This window comes from Ranitomeya imitator, chromosome 3 (assembly GCF_032444005.1).
Source record: "Ranitomeya imitator isolate aRanImi1 chromosome 3, aRanImi1.pri, whole genome shotgun sequence".
NCBI lineage: Eukaryota > Metazoa > Chordata > Amphibia > Anura > Dendrobatidae > Ranitomeya > Ranitomeya imitator.
This window is the reverse complement of record NC_091284.1, coordinates 456,690,170-456,708,038: the sequence shown is the minus strand read 5'-3', so window position 1 is coordinate 456,708,038 and position 17,869 is coordinate 456,690,170. Positions and strand designations below refer to the sequence as shown.

At 41.1% G+C, this 17,869-nt stretch overlaps 1 protein-coding gene across 1 annotated transcript in view; it reads left to right on the top strand.

Annotated features, from left to right (window-relative positions):
- Positions 1 to 17,869, top strand: part of GALNT17 (polypeptide N-acetylgalactosaminyltransferase 17) — a 935,232-nt gene that overhangs the window by 703,993 nt on the left and 213,370 nt on the right. The gene's annotated exons all lie outside the window — the stretch shown is intronic.

Below are 17,869 nucleotides of genomic sequence, written 5' to 3'. Positions count from 1 at the left end.
AAAGTACAATGCATAAAACCGCGTGGTTCCAAACTCCAACGCGCATTTTGCATTGATTTTTCCTTTGCTTTCTCAAGGGGCCCCTTTCTGTGTGCATAATAATACATAATCATTTTTGCACCCTTCTCCTGACTGATACATTTCAGCAATGAGATCCCTTTACTTTGTTGTTACCTATTCACAGACAATGGCCTTTTCTGCCAAACGCAGCTAAGAACAGAGCAGGAAAATCCTACTATAAGAGCTAAACTTTATATGGTGTAAATCAGAATGAATGTAAATGACGGCTGCCGTGTACTCATTACTATTTAGCATACGTTTCCGTGTAATTGGCTGATTCTGAACACAACCTCATTCCTAATTCACTTTTGCAACCACATTGTTTTAATCTTGCTAAATTTATTCCATGTTCCTCACGACTCCCAAATTATTTCAGATTGTTTTAAAATGGATTTGTAAAGATTATGGGTAACATTAAAGGTGGAAAATGTTCTGAAATTCTTCTTGCTATAATCTTTTTTACATGACAAAATCCTGTCATTTTAACCCCTTCCCGACCTGTGACGCCACGTAGGTGTCATGAAAGCCGGTGCCAATCTGACCTGTGATGCCTATGTGACCTCATGGAGGGATCGCGTCCCTGCAGATCAGGTGAAAGGGTTAACTCCAATTTCACCCGATCTGCAGGGACAGGGGGAGTGGTACTTCAGCCCAGGGGGGGTGGCTCCGATCGCTCTGATTGGCTGTTGAAAGTGAAACAGCCAATCAGAACGATTTGTAATATTTCACCTATGAAAACTGGTGAAAATTACAATCCAGCCATGGCCGATGCTGCAATATCATCGGCCATGGCTGGAAACCCTGATCTGCCCCCCCACCGCCACCGATCTCCTCTCCAGTCCTTCGTCCTGTGCTCCACTCCCCTCTGTTGTCCTGTCCGCTCCCTGTCATCCTGTCCGCTCCCCCGTGCTCTGATCCCACCCCCCATGCTCCGATCCTCCCCATGCTCCGATCTCCCCTCTCATACTTACCAAGCCTCCTGGTGTCCGTCCATCTTTTCCATGGGCGCCGCCATCTTCCAAAATGGCAGATGCATGAGCAGTGCGCCTGCCGAATCTGCCGGCCAGCAGATTCATTCCAGGTACATTTTGATCACTGTGATAAAACCTATACCACATATGGGGTACCAGCATACTCAGGACAAACTGGGCAACAACTATTGGGGTTCAATTTCTCCTGTTAAATTTGCAAAAATAAAAAATTGCTTTCCAAATCATAATTTTTGAGGAAAGAAAAATGATTTTCTATTTCCACGGCTCGGCGTTATAAACTTCTGTGAAGCACTTGGGGGTTCAAAGTGCTCACCACACATCTAGATAAGTTCCTTGGGGGTCTAGTTTCCAAAATGGGGTCACTTCTGGATGGATTTCTACTGTTTGTGCACATCAGGGGCTCTGCAAATGCAACGTGATGCCTGCAGACCATTCTATCAAAGTCTGCATTTCAAAACGTCACTACTTCCCTTCCGAGCCTCGACGTGTGCCCAAGCAGTGGTTTACCCCCACATATGGGGTATCAGTGTATTCAGTACAAACTGGACAACAAATTTTAGGGTCCACTTCTCTTACCCTTGTGAAAATAAAAAATTGCTTGCTAAAACATAATTTTTGAGGAAATGAAAATGATTTTTTATTTTCACAGCTCAGCGTTATAAACTTCTGTGAAGCACTTGGGGGTTCAAAGTGCTCACCACACATCTAGATAAGTTCCCTCAGGGGTCTAGTTTCCAAAATGGGGTCACTTCTGGGGGTTTCTACTGCTTAGGCACATCAGGGGCTCTGCAAACGTAACATGATGCCCGCAGACCATTACATCAAAGTCTGCATTCCAAAATGTCACTACTTCCCTTCCGAGCCCAGACGTGTGCCCAAATAGTGGTTCCCCCCCATATATGGGGTATCATCGTACTCAGAACAAACTGGAGAACAACTTTTTCAGTCCAATTTCTCCTGTTACTCTTGTGAAAATGAAAAATTGCAGGCTAAAAAATAATTTTTGAGGAAAGAAAAATTATTTTTTATTTTCACGGCTCTGCGTTATAAACTTCTGTGAAGCACTTGGGGGTTTAAAGTGGTCACCGCACATCTAGATTAGTTCCAAGGGAGGTCTAGATTCCAAAATGGGGTCTAATGTTTGGGAGCTCCAATGTTTAGGCACAGAGGGGCTCTCCAAACACGACATGGTGTCCGCTAACGATTGGAGCTAATTTTTCATTCAAAAAGTCAAATGGCGCTCCTTCCCTTCCGAGCCCTGCCGTGTGCCCAAACAGTGGTTTACCTCCACATGTGAAGTATCAGTGTACTCATGAGAAATTGCCTAATAAATTTTACGATCTATTTTATCCTGCTGCCCATGTGGAAATGAACAAATTGAGGCTAAAATAAATTTTTTGTGAAAAAAAGTACTATTGTAATTTTATGGATCAATTTGTGAAGCACCTGTGGTTCAAAGTGCTCACTATGCATCTAGATAAGTTCCTTGGGGGGTCTAGTTTCTAAAATGGGGTTACTTGTGGGGGAGCAACAATCTTTAGGTACACAGGAGCTCTCCAAACGCGACATGGTGTCCGCTAACGATTGCAGCTAATTTTTCATTCAAAAGTCAAATGGTGCTCCTTACCTTCCGAGCCTTGCCGTGTGCACAAACAGTGGTTTCTGACCACATATGAGGTATCAGTGTACTCAGGAGAATTGCCCAACACATTTTAGGATCCCCTTTATCCTGTTGCCCATGTGAAAATGAAAAAATTGAGGCTGAAATCAATTTTTTGCAAAAAAAAGTACTTTTTCATTATTACAGATCAATTTGTGAAGCACCTGGGGGTTCAAAGTGCTCACTATGCATCTAGGTAAGGTCCTTTGGGGGTCTAGTATACAAAATGGGGTCACTTGTGGGGGAGCTCCAATGTTTAGGCACACAGGGGCTCTCCAAACGTGACATTGTGTCCGCTAAAGATTGGAGCCAATTTTTCATTGAAAAAGTCAAATGGCGCTCCTTCCCTTCCAAGCCCTGCCGTGCGCCCAAACAGTGGTTCCCCCCAAATATGGGGTATCAGCGTACTCAGGACAAATTGTACAATAACGTTTGGGGTCCAGTTTCTCTTTTTACCCTTGGGAAAATAAAAAAATTGTTGCTAAAATATCTTTTTTGTGACTAAAAAGTTAAATGTTCATTTTTTGCTTCCATGTTGCTTCTGCTGCTGTGAAGCACCTGAAGGGTTAATAAACTTTTTGAATGTGGTGGTCACCTTGAGGGGTGCAGTTTTTAGAATGTTGTCGCTTTTGGGTATTTTCAGCCACATAGACCTCTAAAACTGACTTCAAATGTGAAGTGGTACCTAAAAAACATGGTTTTGTAAATTATTTGTAAAAATGAGAAATCGCTGGTCAAATTTTAACCCTTACAACTTCCTAGCCAAAAAAAACTTTGTTTCCAAAATTGTGCTGATGTACAGTAGACATGTGGGTTATGTTTTTTATTAAGTATTTTGTGTCACATAACTCTCTTGTTTAGTAAAATAAAAATTCAAAACTTGAAAGTTGCGACATTTTCAAAATTTTCGCCAAATTTCCATTTTTATCAACCTAAATTTACCACTAACATGAAGCCCAATATGTCACGAAATAACATTCTCAGAACCGCTAGGATCTGTTGAAGCATTCCTGAGTTATTACTTCATAAAGGAACACTGGTCAGAATTGCAAAAAACGGCCAGGTCATTAAGGTCAAAATAGGCTGGGTCATGAAGGCGTTAATGTGTAAACTTTTTATAGCCACTGTAAAAGTTTACTTATTAACTTTTGCAAATAATGTGTGAATATTTTTTTAAATATAACTAAAATACATTAAGGTTTAATATGAAACAGAAACCAATTTTTCCATTTTCATTATTTAGAGAAATACCTTTCAGGAATAATACATTTTGTATTAGCTCAAAGTTCACTTTTTATTTGAAGATAAATCCAAAAGAATATGAAGAAGCCCAGCAGTAATATTAACATATTCTGCAGCACGTTACCCAATGACGTCCAGAGTGGAGATTGGCAAAAATTTTTTAAGTGGAATTGAAGCCTTCTTGTGTTTTACAAAAATACATCCTCTCTGGTATATGGATTGTTTGTAATTCTCTCTGTATGAATTCAGCAATAAGGTGACCAGATGGCCTCCGTTTTGCTGAACTGTAAAGGGCCAGCAAAAGGTTAAAAAAAATAATAATAATCATCTCGCCTCTCGCTGGCTATTTCTACTACTAGCTGTCCCTTAGTGCCTCTTAACCTCTGCTGTACCTTGAATCCACTGAACTTTTCACACTAGGCCAGGACATCTGGTCATTACTAGGAAATACAGCTCTGGCAAAAATTAAGAGACCATCACATCAAAACCCTGTCATGGGCAGCCCAATCTCCATACCTGAACTCCAATGAAAACCTCTGGAATGTAATCAAGAGGATGATTGATAGTCACAAGCCATCAAACAAAGAACTGCTAAAATTTTTGCGCCAGAAGCAGTGTGAAAAACTGGTGGAAAGCATGCCAAGATGCATGAAAGCGTGATTAGAAATCATGGTTATTCCATAAAATATTCATTTCTGTACTCTTCCTGAGTTTCTTTGCATTATTTGAGGTCTGAAAGCATTGTTTTTTTTATTTTGACCATTTCTCCTTTTCGGAAAAAAAATACAAAATTTATTGCTTGGAAATTTGGAGACATGTTATCAGAAGTTTATAGAATAAATGAACAATTTTCAAAAATATACCTATAAAGAGAAAAAAACAGACAAACTGAACATTTTGCAGTGGTCTCTTAATTTTTGCCAGAGCTGTATATTCCAGGGGTTCACTTGAATAATGCTAAAAAAAAAAAATATTAATGGCTAGTCTAGTGTTTACTTTAAAAAAAAGATACCAACATCCCATGACAAATAGCAAATGTTATCTGTTTCATCATTAAAACAAATAGAAACATTGTAATTGTTAAAAAAGGACAGCTTTATCTGGTCACCTACTAATATATACTGCTGTATATAATAAAACAGCCTGAAAAGCTTACAAATCATTTCCAGCATTATGATCCAGGAATCGAGGTCATGATGGATAAAAACAAATCATGTTCATCTTGTTCTAAGGCTTTTCTACAAGTAATTTCTTGTCATTTTACTTTAAGCAGTGAAGGTTGCACAGAAGACGTGACAAGCATTAGTCTGTTTCTTCATTCAGCATAAAAATTTCTTTCTTGCATTGTATTTGACACATAAATTAGGGGTTGATGTCAAGTGGTATGGGAAATCGAAGCTATATAAACATACAGTATATACATTTGTTTTGTTCAGGTAAATTTAACTGCAACATTAATATTTCCCCATGAAAAATGTTAGCACACGTTGATGAGATTTCTAAAATCTCATCCAGTTGCCTTTACTGTAGTCCACTGCAAAAATGTTCCAATATCTGTAAAATCTACAGATAATTCTCAATTTATGAATTTTTTCTTACATACAGTGGGTACGGAAAGTATTCAGACCCCTTTACATTTTTCACTCTTTGTTTCATTGTAGCCATTTGGTAAATTCAAAAATGTTCATTTTTTTCACATTAGTGTAAACTCTGCTCCCCATCTTGACTAAAAAAACTGAAATATAGTAGTTTTTGCAAATTTAATAAAAAAAGAAAAACTGAAATATCACATGGTCATAAATAAGTATTCAGATCCTTTGCTCAGACACGTTTAAGTCTCATGCTGTCCATTTCCTTCTGATCCTCCTTGAGATGATTCTACTCCTTCATTGGAGTCCAGCTCTGTTTAATTAAACTGATTTGGAAAGCCACACACCTGTCTATATAAGACTTCACAGTACATGTCAGACCAAATGAGAATCATGAGGTCCAAGGAACTGGCCAAGGTGCTCAGAGACAGAATTGTGGCAAAGCACAGATCTGGCCAAGGCTACAACAGACTTTCTGCAGTGCTCAATGTTCCTAAGAGCACAGTGGCCTCCCTAATCCTTAAATGGAAGAAGTTTGGGACCACTAGAAGTCTTACTAAACCCGGACGTCCAGCCAAATTGAGCAATCGTGGGATTAGAGCCTTGGTGAGAGAGGTAAATAAGAACCTCAAGATCACTCTGGCTGAGATCCAGAAATGCAGTAGAGATGGGAGAAAGATCCATAAACTATCAACTATCACTGCAGCCCTCCAGCAGTAGGGCCTTTATGGCAGAGTGGACTGACAAAAGCATCTTCTCAGTGCAAAAACATATGAAAGCCCGCATAGAGTTTGCTTAAAAACACATGAAGGACTCCCAGACTATGAAAAATAAGATTCTCTGATCTGATGAGATGAAGATAGACATTTTTAGTGATAATGGTAAGCGGTATGTGCCCAATACGATCCCAACAGTGAAACATGGTGGTGACAGCATCATGCTATGGAGGTGTTTTTCAGCTGTAGGGACAGGAAGACTGGTTGTCATTGAAGGAAACATGAATTGTACAGAGATATCCTGGATGAAAACCTCTTTCAGAGTGCTCTGGACCTCAGACTTGTCTGAAGGTTCACCTTCCAACAAGACAATGACACTGAGCATGCAGCTAAAATAACAAAGGAGTGGCTTCAGAACAACTCTGTGATCATTCTTGACTGGCCCAGCCAGAGCCCTGACCTAAACTCAAATGAGCATCTCTGGAGAGATCTGAAATTAGCTGTCCACCAACACATCACCATCTAACCTAACAGAACTGGAGAGGATCTGCAAGGAAAAATTGCAGAGGATCCCCAAATCCAGGTGTGAAAAACTTGTATCATTGCCAAGAAGAATCATGGCTGTACTAGCTCAAAAGGATGACCTTATGCTTGGATGAATACTTATGACCATGTGATATTTCAGTTTTTCTTTTTTAATAAATTTTCAAAATTACTAAATTTCTGTTTTTTTTCAGTCAAGATGGGGTGCAGCGTTTACATTAATGATAAAAAATGATTTTTTTTTAATTTATCAAATGGCTGCAATGAAACAAAGAGTAAACAATTTAAAGGGGTATGAATACTTTCCATACCAACTGTTTATAGATAGATAGATAGATAGATAGATAGATAGATAGATAGATAGATAGATAGATAGATAGATACAGAGCCTTGTAAACTTTTCCACATTTTTTCACTTTGCACCCAAAAAGTTAAATGTATTTCATTGAGATTTTAGGTGATATACCAACACAAAGTAACAAGCATTTGCAAAGTATAAAGGAAATAATAAATGGTTTTCTAATTATTTTAAAAATATAAATCTGAAAATTGTGAATTGTACTTGTGTTCAGCCCCCTGTACTCTGTAGGACCACCTTTCTCTGCAATTACTGCTGCAAGTCTTTTGAAGTATGTCTCTACCAGTTTTGCACATCTAGAGGCTGAAATTTTTGTCCATTCTTTGCAAAATAGCTCCAGCTTAGTGAGTTTAGATAGCAAGTGTCTGTGAACAGCAATTTTCAAACCTTGCCATTGATTCTCAATGAGATTTAGGTCTGGACTTTGACTGAGACATTCAAACTCATGAATATGCTTTCTTCTAAACTATTCATGGGCACCTCCCTTGTTCTCAAGGTCCTGTTTTAGGCATATCACCATCTGTGCTCCACTCTATGCTTGATTAAGCAACTACTATCTACCCAAAATTGATTATATGCATTTGGGCAACTTAGCTACGATTCATCTATATATATAAAGCTGAGTGTATGTATGTGTGTGCATGTATCAAACCACGTCCACTTCACATAGCGCTGCCCACTCTACGTAGCTACACTCACTCCACATGCAAAACCCTGTCCACTTGGCCCATGTTGACAGCACTCACGGGCGGAGACACATTCACCTGAAAAGCCACTCTGCTAAACTCACCGGCTGCGATGTCTCTGCCGCTGCGAGCTACAATCAGGGCTGCCGCCTTCAGAGTATCAGTGCTTGGCAGGTACAGGCCACATCTAGCTCCATCGGGTCTAGAATGGAGATGCTCCTGTGAGGCATGACATCAAGGAAAAGGGAGGAGCCTTATGGATTACACTGCTGTTCTCATAACAGGAAGTTGCTGTGCATGTGTGAGGGGAAAATGAGAGGAGTGAGGGGAAAATGAGAGGAGTGAGGAGAAAATAGTGGGATGAGGGGAAAATAGTAGAGTGAGGGGAATGTTAGAGGTGTGAGGTAAAAATGATAGGAGTGAGGGGAACATAGTGGAGTGATCGGAAAATGACAGGTGTAGGGTCAAAATGACAGGTGTGACGAGGGAAAATGAGAGGAGTGAGGAGGAAAATGAGAGGTGTGGGGAGGAAAATGAGAGAAGTGAGGTGCTGCTGCAGCATGAGGCTGTGTATAGAGAAGACTGAGGTGCTGCAGGTGTAGGCTGTGTATAAGGCTACATTCACATATTCAGTATTTGGTCAGTATTTTACCTCAGTATTTATAAGCCAAAACCACGAGTGGGAGAAAAATACAGAAGTGGTGACGTGTTTCTAATATACTTTTCCTCTGATTGTTTTACTCCAAGTTTTTGCTTACAAATACTGAGGTAAAAATACTGACCAAATAACGTGTGAATGAGGTCTAAAGGAGAAAAGTGTGGTGCTGCGGAAGAAGTAGGCTGTCTATACGATACGCTTTATTGCAATTAGTGCAATTTCTCTCAGGATCAAGTGTTTCCAATTGTATATGGAAGAGGAGTGTGAGGTGCTGCCGTAGGAGGCGACTTTAAAGGAGAAAAGCTGTGCTGCAGAAAAATGCTGTGTATAAAGGAGGAGTGTGATGTGCAGGAGAAGGCTGTGTAAAAGAATAATCATGAAGTGCAGGAGGAATAAGGCCCCTTAACTGCCTCCGTTAAAAGTTGTATCGGCAGTCATTAAGGGGTTAATATTCTGTTAAAAAAACCTTTTGCTTCAACAAAGAGTTTTTATGTGCAATATAATCATTATAATTTCCTATAACTAGCCACAGTTAGTTACTATGCCTGGGCAACACCGGCTCTACAACTGGTTGTATACAAGTATGGGTCTCCATTGTAGCATGTGACTGTAAGTCCATTAAATATACATGTATAATATAGGTCCCTCTATGTACATATAATCTTTTATACCCTGTTTTTATTATGTTCATTATTTAAAGGGACTCTGTCACCTGAATTTGGAGGGAACAATCTTCAGCCATAGGGGCGGGGTTTTTGGGTGTTTGATTCACCTTTTCCTTACCCGCTGGCAGCATGCTGGCTGCAATATTGGATTTACGTTCATTCTCTGTCCTCCGTAGTACATGCCTGCACAAGGCAATCTTGCCTTGCGCAGGCGTATGCTATGGAGGACAGAGAATGAACTTCAATCCAATATTGCAGCCAGCATGCAGCCGGCGGGTAAGGAAAGGGTGAATCAAACACCCGAAAACCCCGCCCCTATGGCTGAAGAGTGTTCCCTCCAAATTCAGGTGACAGAGTCCCTTTAAGTGTGTGTGCCTGTTATCCTACATTTTTTCTGCACATCAACTTGTTTTCCTCAATAAAGAATTTGTAGGATATATACAGTTATTTGACCTTATATTGGATTTCCTGTGTTGTTTTTTCTAGTCTAACTACTGATTGGTCTAGTTATCTTTTTGAATAGCAAATATTGGTGTATGTGATATTTATAGTTCTTCAAAGTAGCCACCTTTTGCTTTGATGACTGCTTTGCACACTCTTGGCATTCTCTTGATGAGCTTCAAGAGGTAGTCACCAGAAATGGTCTTCCAACCATCTTGAAGGAGTTCCCAGAGATGCTCAGCACTTGTTGGCCCTTTTGCCTTCACTCTGCTGTCCAGCTCACCCCAAACCATCTCGATTGGGCTCAGGTCTGGTGACTGTGGTGGCCAGGTCATCTGGCGTAGCACCCCATCACTCTCCTTCTTAGTCAAATAGCCCTTACACAGCCTGGAGGTGTGTTTGGGGTCATTGTCCTGTTTAAAAAAAATGATGATGCAACTAAATGCAAACCGGATGGAATAGCAGATTTCCACTGGTCTAATGTCCATGCCTTGTGTTCTTTAGCCCAAACAAGTCTCTTCTGCTTTTTGACTGACCTAGCCAGTGGTTTCCTAGCAGCTATTTTACCATGCAGGCCTGCTGCACAAAATCTCCTCTTAACAGTTATTGTAGAGATGTGTCTGCTGCTAGAACTCTGTGTGGCATTGACCTGGTCTCTAATCTGAGCTGCTGTTAACCTGCAATATCTGAGGCAGGTGACTGGGATAAACTTATCCTCAGAAGCAGAGGTGACTCTTGGTCTTCCTTTCCTGGGGCGTTCCTCATGTGAACCAGTTTCTTTGTAGCGCTTGATGGTTTTTGCAACTGCACTTGGGGAGACTTTCAATTTTTCCCAATTTTTCAGACTGACTGACCTTCATTTCTAAAAGTAATGATGGCCACTCGTTTTATCTTTACTTAGCTGCTTTTTTCTTGCCATAATACAAATTCTAACAGTCTATTCAGTAGGACTATCAGCTGTGTATCCACCAAACTTCTGCACAACACAACTTATGATCCCAACCCCATTTATAAGGCAAGAAATCCCACTTATTAAACCTTACAGCACACCTGTGAATTGAAAACCATTCCCGATGACTTCCTCTTGAAGCTCATCAAGAGAATACCAAGAGTGTGCAAAGCAGTCATCAAAGCAAAAGGTCGCTACTTTGAAGAACCTAGAATATAAGACATCATTTCAGTTGTTTCACACTTTTTTGTTAAGTATATAATCCCACATGTGTTAATTCATAGCTTTGATGCCTTCAGCATGAATGTACATTTTTCATAGTCATGAAAATACAGAAAAATCTTTAAATGAGAAGGTGTGTCCAAACTTTTGGTCTGTACTGTATATATACAGCTGAAACCATAAGTTTACATATGCTATACAGTGAAGGAAGTAATTATTTGATCCCTTGCTGATTTTGTAAGTTTGCCCGCTGACAAAGACATGAACAGTCTATAATTTTAAGGGTAGGTTAATTTTAACATTGAGAGATAGAATATCAAAAATAAAATCCAGAAAATCACATTGTATAAATTATCTAAATTAATACAGGTGTGGTGGAAGACATTCCAATGGGCCGTAGGTGGAAAATTTGAACTTTCAGCAGGGAGCAGGGTGGAAGACTAAGCAAAAGAACTGAAGGCACTCTCAGCCAACCAATCTAAAACCACCTTTACTTGTTCTGGTGGTACTTGTGCCTATGAAATTATGCAGAATGTCCTGACACCTGCATGCACCAGAGAAAGGTGTTTCCTTTGGGCACATAGCTGGCAGGGCTGTGGAGTTTGTAAGCTAAACCTACAACTCCTCAATTTCCCTGACTCCCGACTACACAACTCTGACTCCACAGCAGTGCCTCACTATTAGTGATGAGTGAACTTCTTTGGAAAATGATCGAAAAACATAAATTCGGCACAAACATGGCACATTCGGATTCATGATAGGAAACACAAGCAAAATGTTATAAAATCAAGAAAAATCAGTAACATTTGGTAAAAAGTTCCAGAAAATATTTGTGTTGCCTCAAAAGTATTTTCAGCACTTCGGCAACAATAATGGTGGTGTATCATGAGCTTTTGGCATGTGTTTGATGAGGGGAGGGGGTTTGCAGAGCTCACAGGCGCTGCATTCTTGTAAACAGTGGGGTTTTTATCTCCTAACTTTATGTGTGCACATTGTGACTAGCCAATAAGGGCGCAGGAAGCATCCACAATGTCCTAGCTCAATGGCTTGTGTCATTGGCTGCTGAAATCACATGAATGTCTCCATATAAAGAGCGGTCATCTTGTTTTAGTGCCATTTTGACATTGTGACAGCGCAGAGAGGTTGCTCCTGATGCTGGCACTGTAAGCAGCAAGATTTTACATTCCAGAATTTGTTTTTGCCATTACTGAGGTCTAGATACAAAGCTAGCTAGGCACATGTCCGACAAGTGTGTTGTGCACTGCTTCTATTTTTATATTGCATGAGTATAGTGTTCTAAATCTTATTTTTTCACTAGCTAAATGTGAAGCAGCATGCCGTATCCCACTTTGTTATTTAGTGCTGTGGTGACAGTGTTCTGTGATTTGAGCTGCTGTGCATGAAGAAATATTTTGGGGGGGCAGTTGCTAGCATTATTCACAATGCCATATCACACCTTGTTATTCAGTGGTGGTGAAATTCAACAGCATACATAGCTCATGCACATTAAAAAATATTTATATTTTTTCTGTTGCTAAATGTTATAGAGCCCGATGTATTCCACATTGTCTTTTTATGCCAATGATATGAACCTGTCTGCAGGCCTAATGCACATTAAACATTTATTTTCTGTTGCTGAATGTGATACAGCCTGCCGTATCCCACATTGTCATTTTGTGCAAAACATGATACATCCCGCTATATCACACGTTGTAATTTTATGGCAGTGATATGAAACTGTCTGCAGAACTAACACGCATTTAAAAAAAATTATATTTTTTTCTGATCTTGAATGTGATACAGCCCACCATATCACACGTTGTCATTTTGTGGTAGTGGTATGAACCTGTCTGCAGACCTAACGCACATTAAATAAATGATCATTTTTTGTGTTGCTGAATGGGATACAGCCAGCCATATCGCACCTTGTAATTTTATGGCGGTGATATGAAGCTGTCTCCAGACCTCACACACATTAAGATATTTATTTTTTTCTGTTGATAAACATGATACAGCCCGCTATATCCAAACTTTTCATTTAGTGGCGTTGAAATTGTTCTGTGTGTTCAGCTGCTGCACATTACAATGAATTTTTTTTTTTCAAACGTGATACAGCAGACAAGATATGAGTTTGAATTTGTTTTGAGCATATCTTCTAGATTATGTGCATCTTTGGCATCCAATTTCTCATGGCCATCTTTTATTCCTAGATTGAGACACGCATCTGTTACACCTATCTTCTGACAAGCATCAAATGCTCTCTGGTAATTGATGTTTGGTAAATGAGTAATCGTTGTAGGCTGGATCCTGGATCTCGTACCTCCCATAACAACCCTGTCATTGATCATGTTGTCCAATTCCATTCCCGTCATGGCCCTTTTCCTGATCAGTTTGTGTAACGACACATTGGCCATATTTCTGCTGCAAACTTGGACCTTACCAGCAGCAACTGTAGGAAAGAGGACGTTCCAATGCCATGGACAATCTTCTAGATTATACAGACCTCATCCACACTAAAAATATTTTTTTTACGTTACTAATGTGATTTAGAAGGGGAGATCTCAGTTTGAAATTGTTTTGAGCATCTACTCTATGTTATACAGGCTTCATTGACAGGCCCCCAAAAAATCATTCTGTTACTAACGTAATACACTTGGGGACATCTCACGTACAAATTAATTAGAACATGCAATCAATGTTATACCGGCCTCTTCCACACAAAAAAACAAACAAAAAGAAATCTGTTACTAATGTCATACAGTAGGGGACATCTCACTTTGAAATTTTTCGGAGCAGAACTTCTTTGTCATACAGGCCTCATCCACACTGGAAAAATTATTTCGTCTGTGAGTAACGTGATTCACCGAATTTCTACTGTGGTGAAATTGATGTTACTTTGTTGGTGTGTGCTAATAAATTTTTGTAAATGTGTAGATTCTGCGTTGGGTCTCCTTCATGTGTGTTGCTTGTAGCAGTAGACCTCCGATACTGGCAGTCCTCCACTGTCTTTGAGTGAACTACCCGTGTTACTATCCTTGCATTTTTCTAGCAATAGTAATCTACGAAACTGATATGTGTGCCACCTAAATGTAGCTGAGCATCACTTTCAATATTTTAGGGGGTTTTATCACTTATATAGTGCTAATAATTCAACATTCGCTTTACAGAAATTTACAGAGATTACTGGCACTGTCACCATTGGGACTCACAATCTAAATTTGCTATCTGTATGTCTTTGTAGCTTGGGTAGAAAAATAGTTGCTGGGAGTAAACCCTCGCAAACATGGGTACAACATACAAACTCTGCAAGGCTTCTAATGTTTGAGTTGACAACTGAACATTTCCGTGCTTGGAAGGCTATCACTGTGATGCAAACTGTGTGCCTCACTGCTGTCTTGGGGAAAACCACTGTCAAGATTGTCTTCCAGCAGGTTTTGATACTGCAGCATGGGCACATCTCTTTCCAAAGGAGGAAGCAACTGGCAAAATTTACTTTTGTATTGTGGATAGAACACACTGGCAACCCAGTAGTCAGCACTATTTGGAATCATAACTATACAGGTAATAATCAAGTTGCAGATAGTGCTGCAAGAAACCACTCATGGGTCAGTCTTTTTCTTGAGGTCCAACTCCACAGTGTGTTGGTGGTGGGATAACATTCAAGCTTTCTTCCTCCATCCCCTCCTGACAACCACAGAAAACATAGACAGAATCATTATCTTCTTCATCTCCTAACTGTTGTGCGTCCATTATCTCTTCCTTCTAGTCCTTTTCATGGTCCTTCTCCATTTGTTCCTCCCATGGCAACCACCTGTGAGTTGACAGACCTGAACTTATAGATATTGTTAACCCTAAAGGTATCCTCCTCTGCCTCCTCCTCTTCCCACAGAATCACCACCACTACTTCCTTACCCACACTCTTTAAAGTGTGCTCCAGCATGTAGATGACAGTAATAAGCATGCTGATGATGGTATCATCACCGCTAATCATGTTAGCAGCCATTAAGAAAATTGGCAGAAGAGAGCAGAGGTCCTTCATCTGTATCCACTACGCAATTGTGAATTGCACCATGTCCGTGCTGCCATGTGCCTGGCTATGAAAAGTGTCATACTGCACCAGGTCTCAGCACTGCTGCCAGAGTTGCTGCAACATCTGCAGAGTTTAATTCCACGGAGTGGTCATATCGCATATCAACCAATTAACCAGTAGTCCGAAAGATCTCTATAGCATCTGAAGTGGAATGGCGGAAGTCAGCATGACAGTGCTTTCTGCAGCAGCGCATCCAGGCTTGGACAATGGCGGAGGAATTGATCGACCATCAGGTTGAGGATGCGAGCCATGCAAGGCATGTGTGTAAGGTTGGCCCGGCATAGGGCCATCACCAGAATTGCACCATTATTGCACATGGCCTTCCCTTGCTCCAAAAGGCGGAAAGGCTGCATTTTCATGGCCAATATGCAATAATCACAGAGATTACAGGCCATGAGTCATACAGAAACAAACGCTGTGATCTTTGTAAGGAACAGTTCTCAGCTGTCCCCTATCATCCAGACAATGACACAATTAGGCGACGAATCATCCGAGGAGGCCGCAGGCTGTTGGCAAAAATTAGTTCTCAGAAAAGTAATACTGAGCATGTGGCTTATCCACGTCTAGACTAGAACACATGGAATATGTGTATATCCCGCCGTACGATCACTGCTAACTCTAGGATAACCCTACACTTCTCGCTGCCAACAAGAATCCTGTTTTTAACGCAATAAATAAATACAGCCCATCCTTGACTCATCCTCAGTGTCTAGCTATTGCCTCATATAATTTCTCCTCTATGCCTCCAAACTCCTGGAACAACATTTCCATTTTCAACTGTTCTCCCACCACTCCTCTTGCTCCCACTTTGACTGCTTACAATCTGGCTTCAAACTGCACCATTCCACTGAAACTGCCCTGACTAAAGTCACCAACAACCTACTAACCATCAAATGAAAGCGATGTGAGTTTCTCTTCCTCCTTTTCCTCAACCTGGCAATCTGGCATCTGCCTTTGACACAGTGCACTCTTACTACAGGCTTTCTTATCTGTTGACATTAGAGACTTGGCCCTTTGTTGGATCTCCTAGTACCTAACAGACAGGACATTCAGTGTCTCCCACTCACACACCACCTCCTCATCTCGCCCCCTATGTGTCATGTCCACCAAGGTTCCGTTTTAGGACCGGGAACAATGCTTAGGGGGTGCACATTTGAGCTTCCTTCTTTTTAAAGGGACCTCCTGCATCAACCTAAGGTATTACCAGCCTATAGCTGGGTGACACCTTCTATTTAACCCCTTCATGACCGGGGGATTTTTCGTTTTTCCGTGTTCGTTTTTCGCTCCCCTCCTTCCCAGAGCCATAACTTTTTTATTTTTCCGTCAATTTGGCCATGTGAGGGCTTATTTTTTGCGGAACGAGTTGTACTTTTGAACGACATCATTGGTTTTAGCATGTCGTGTACTAGAAAACGGGAAAAAAATTCCAAGTGCCGTGAAATTGCAAAAAAAGTGCAATCCCACATTGGTTTTTTGTTTGGCTTTTTTGCTAGGTTCACTAAATGCTAAATTGACCTTCCATTACGATTCTCCAGGTCAGTACGAGTTCATAGACACCTAACATGACTAGGTTATTTTTTATCTAAGTGGTGAAAAAAAAATCCAAACTTTGCTAAAAAAAAAAAAAAAATGTGCCATTTTCCCATACTCGTAGCGTCTCCATTTTTCGTGATCTAAGGTCGGTTGAGGGCTTATTTTTTGCGTGCCGAGATGACGTTTTTAACGATAGCATTTTGGTGCAGATGCGTTCTTTTGATCGCCCGTTATTGCATTTTAATGCAATGTCGCGGCGACCAAAAAAACGTAATTCTGGTGTTTCGAATTTTTTTCCCGCTACGCTGTTTAGCGATCAGGTTAGTACTTTTTTTAATTGATAGATCGGGCGATTCTGAGCGCGGCGATACCAAATATGCGTAGATTTGATATTTTTTTTATTGAATTAATTTGATTGGGGCGAAAGAGGGGTGATTTAAACTTTTATGTTTTTTTTATTTTTTTCACATTTTTTTAAACTTTTTTTTTTAACTTTTGCCATGCTTCAATAGCCTCCATGGGAGGCTAGAAGCAGGCACAACTCGATCGGCTCTGCTACATAGCAGCGATCTGCTGATCGCTGCTATGTAGCAGAAATGGAGGTGTGCTGTGAGCGCCGACCACAGGGTGGCGCTCACAGCCACCGGTCATCAGTAACCATAGAGGTCTGAAGGACCTCTATGGTTACAATATACAAGCATCGCCGACCCCCGATCATGTGACGGGGGTCGACGATGACGTCATTTCCGGCCGCCCGGCCGGAAGCGGTAGTTAAATGCCGCTGTCTGCGTTTGACAGCGGCATTTAACTAGTTAATAGGTGCGGGCAGATCGCGATTCTGCCCGCGCCTATTACGGGCACATGTCAGCTGTTCAAAACAGCTGACATGTCCCGGCTTTGATGCGGGCTCACCGCGGAGCCCTGCATCAAAGCAGGGGAGCCGGCATCGGACGGTATAGTACGTCCGATGCCGGTAAGGGGTTAAGGATTCTCCTTCAATATGGAGGTGCATGAGCTACGTTGTTAGTTTGTTTTGCATGTTTGGTAGTTGTCAGGTTCCATAGGTCCACCCATCTTCTTGTCTACCCTGTACCCATCTGTTCTTACCTGTCTGTGCCCGTCTGCTCATACCTGTCTGTGCTCTTCTGTCCAACAGCCAGTCCAGCCCTCACCTGCCATTGTTTTTCTGTTCCTCAGCTGGTCCCATCTGCATCCATGGTTCCAGAGTCCCTACAGTGCCTGTTTGCATTTTTCATCCCTCCTTCTGGCAGTAGCAGCTTACCTGCTGTAGGGATCAGCTGCCACCTTCTTTAGGTCAGCCATGGATTAGCACCTGGTGCCACCTCTTTGTCCCTCCTTGGGTCACAGTTTTCCCCTGCTACCACTTGTCCGAGTAGGAATTTGGTGGGCCACCAAGTTACAACCCTTCCAGGCTTTCAGAGGGATAGGGAACAGTGATTCCACT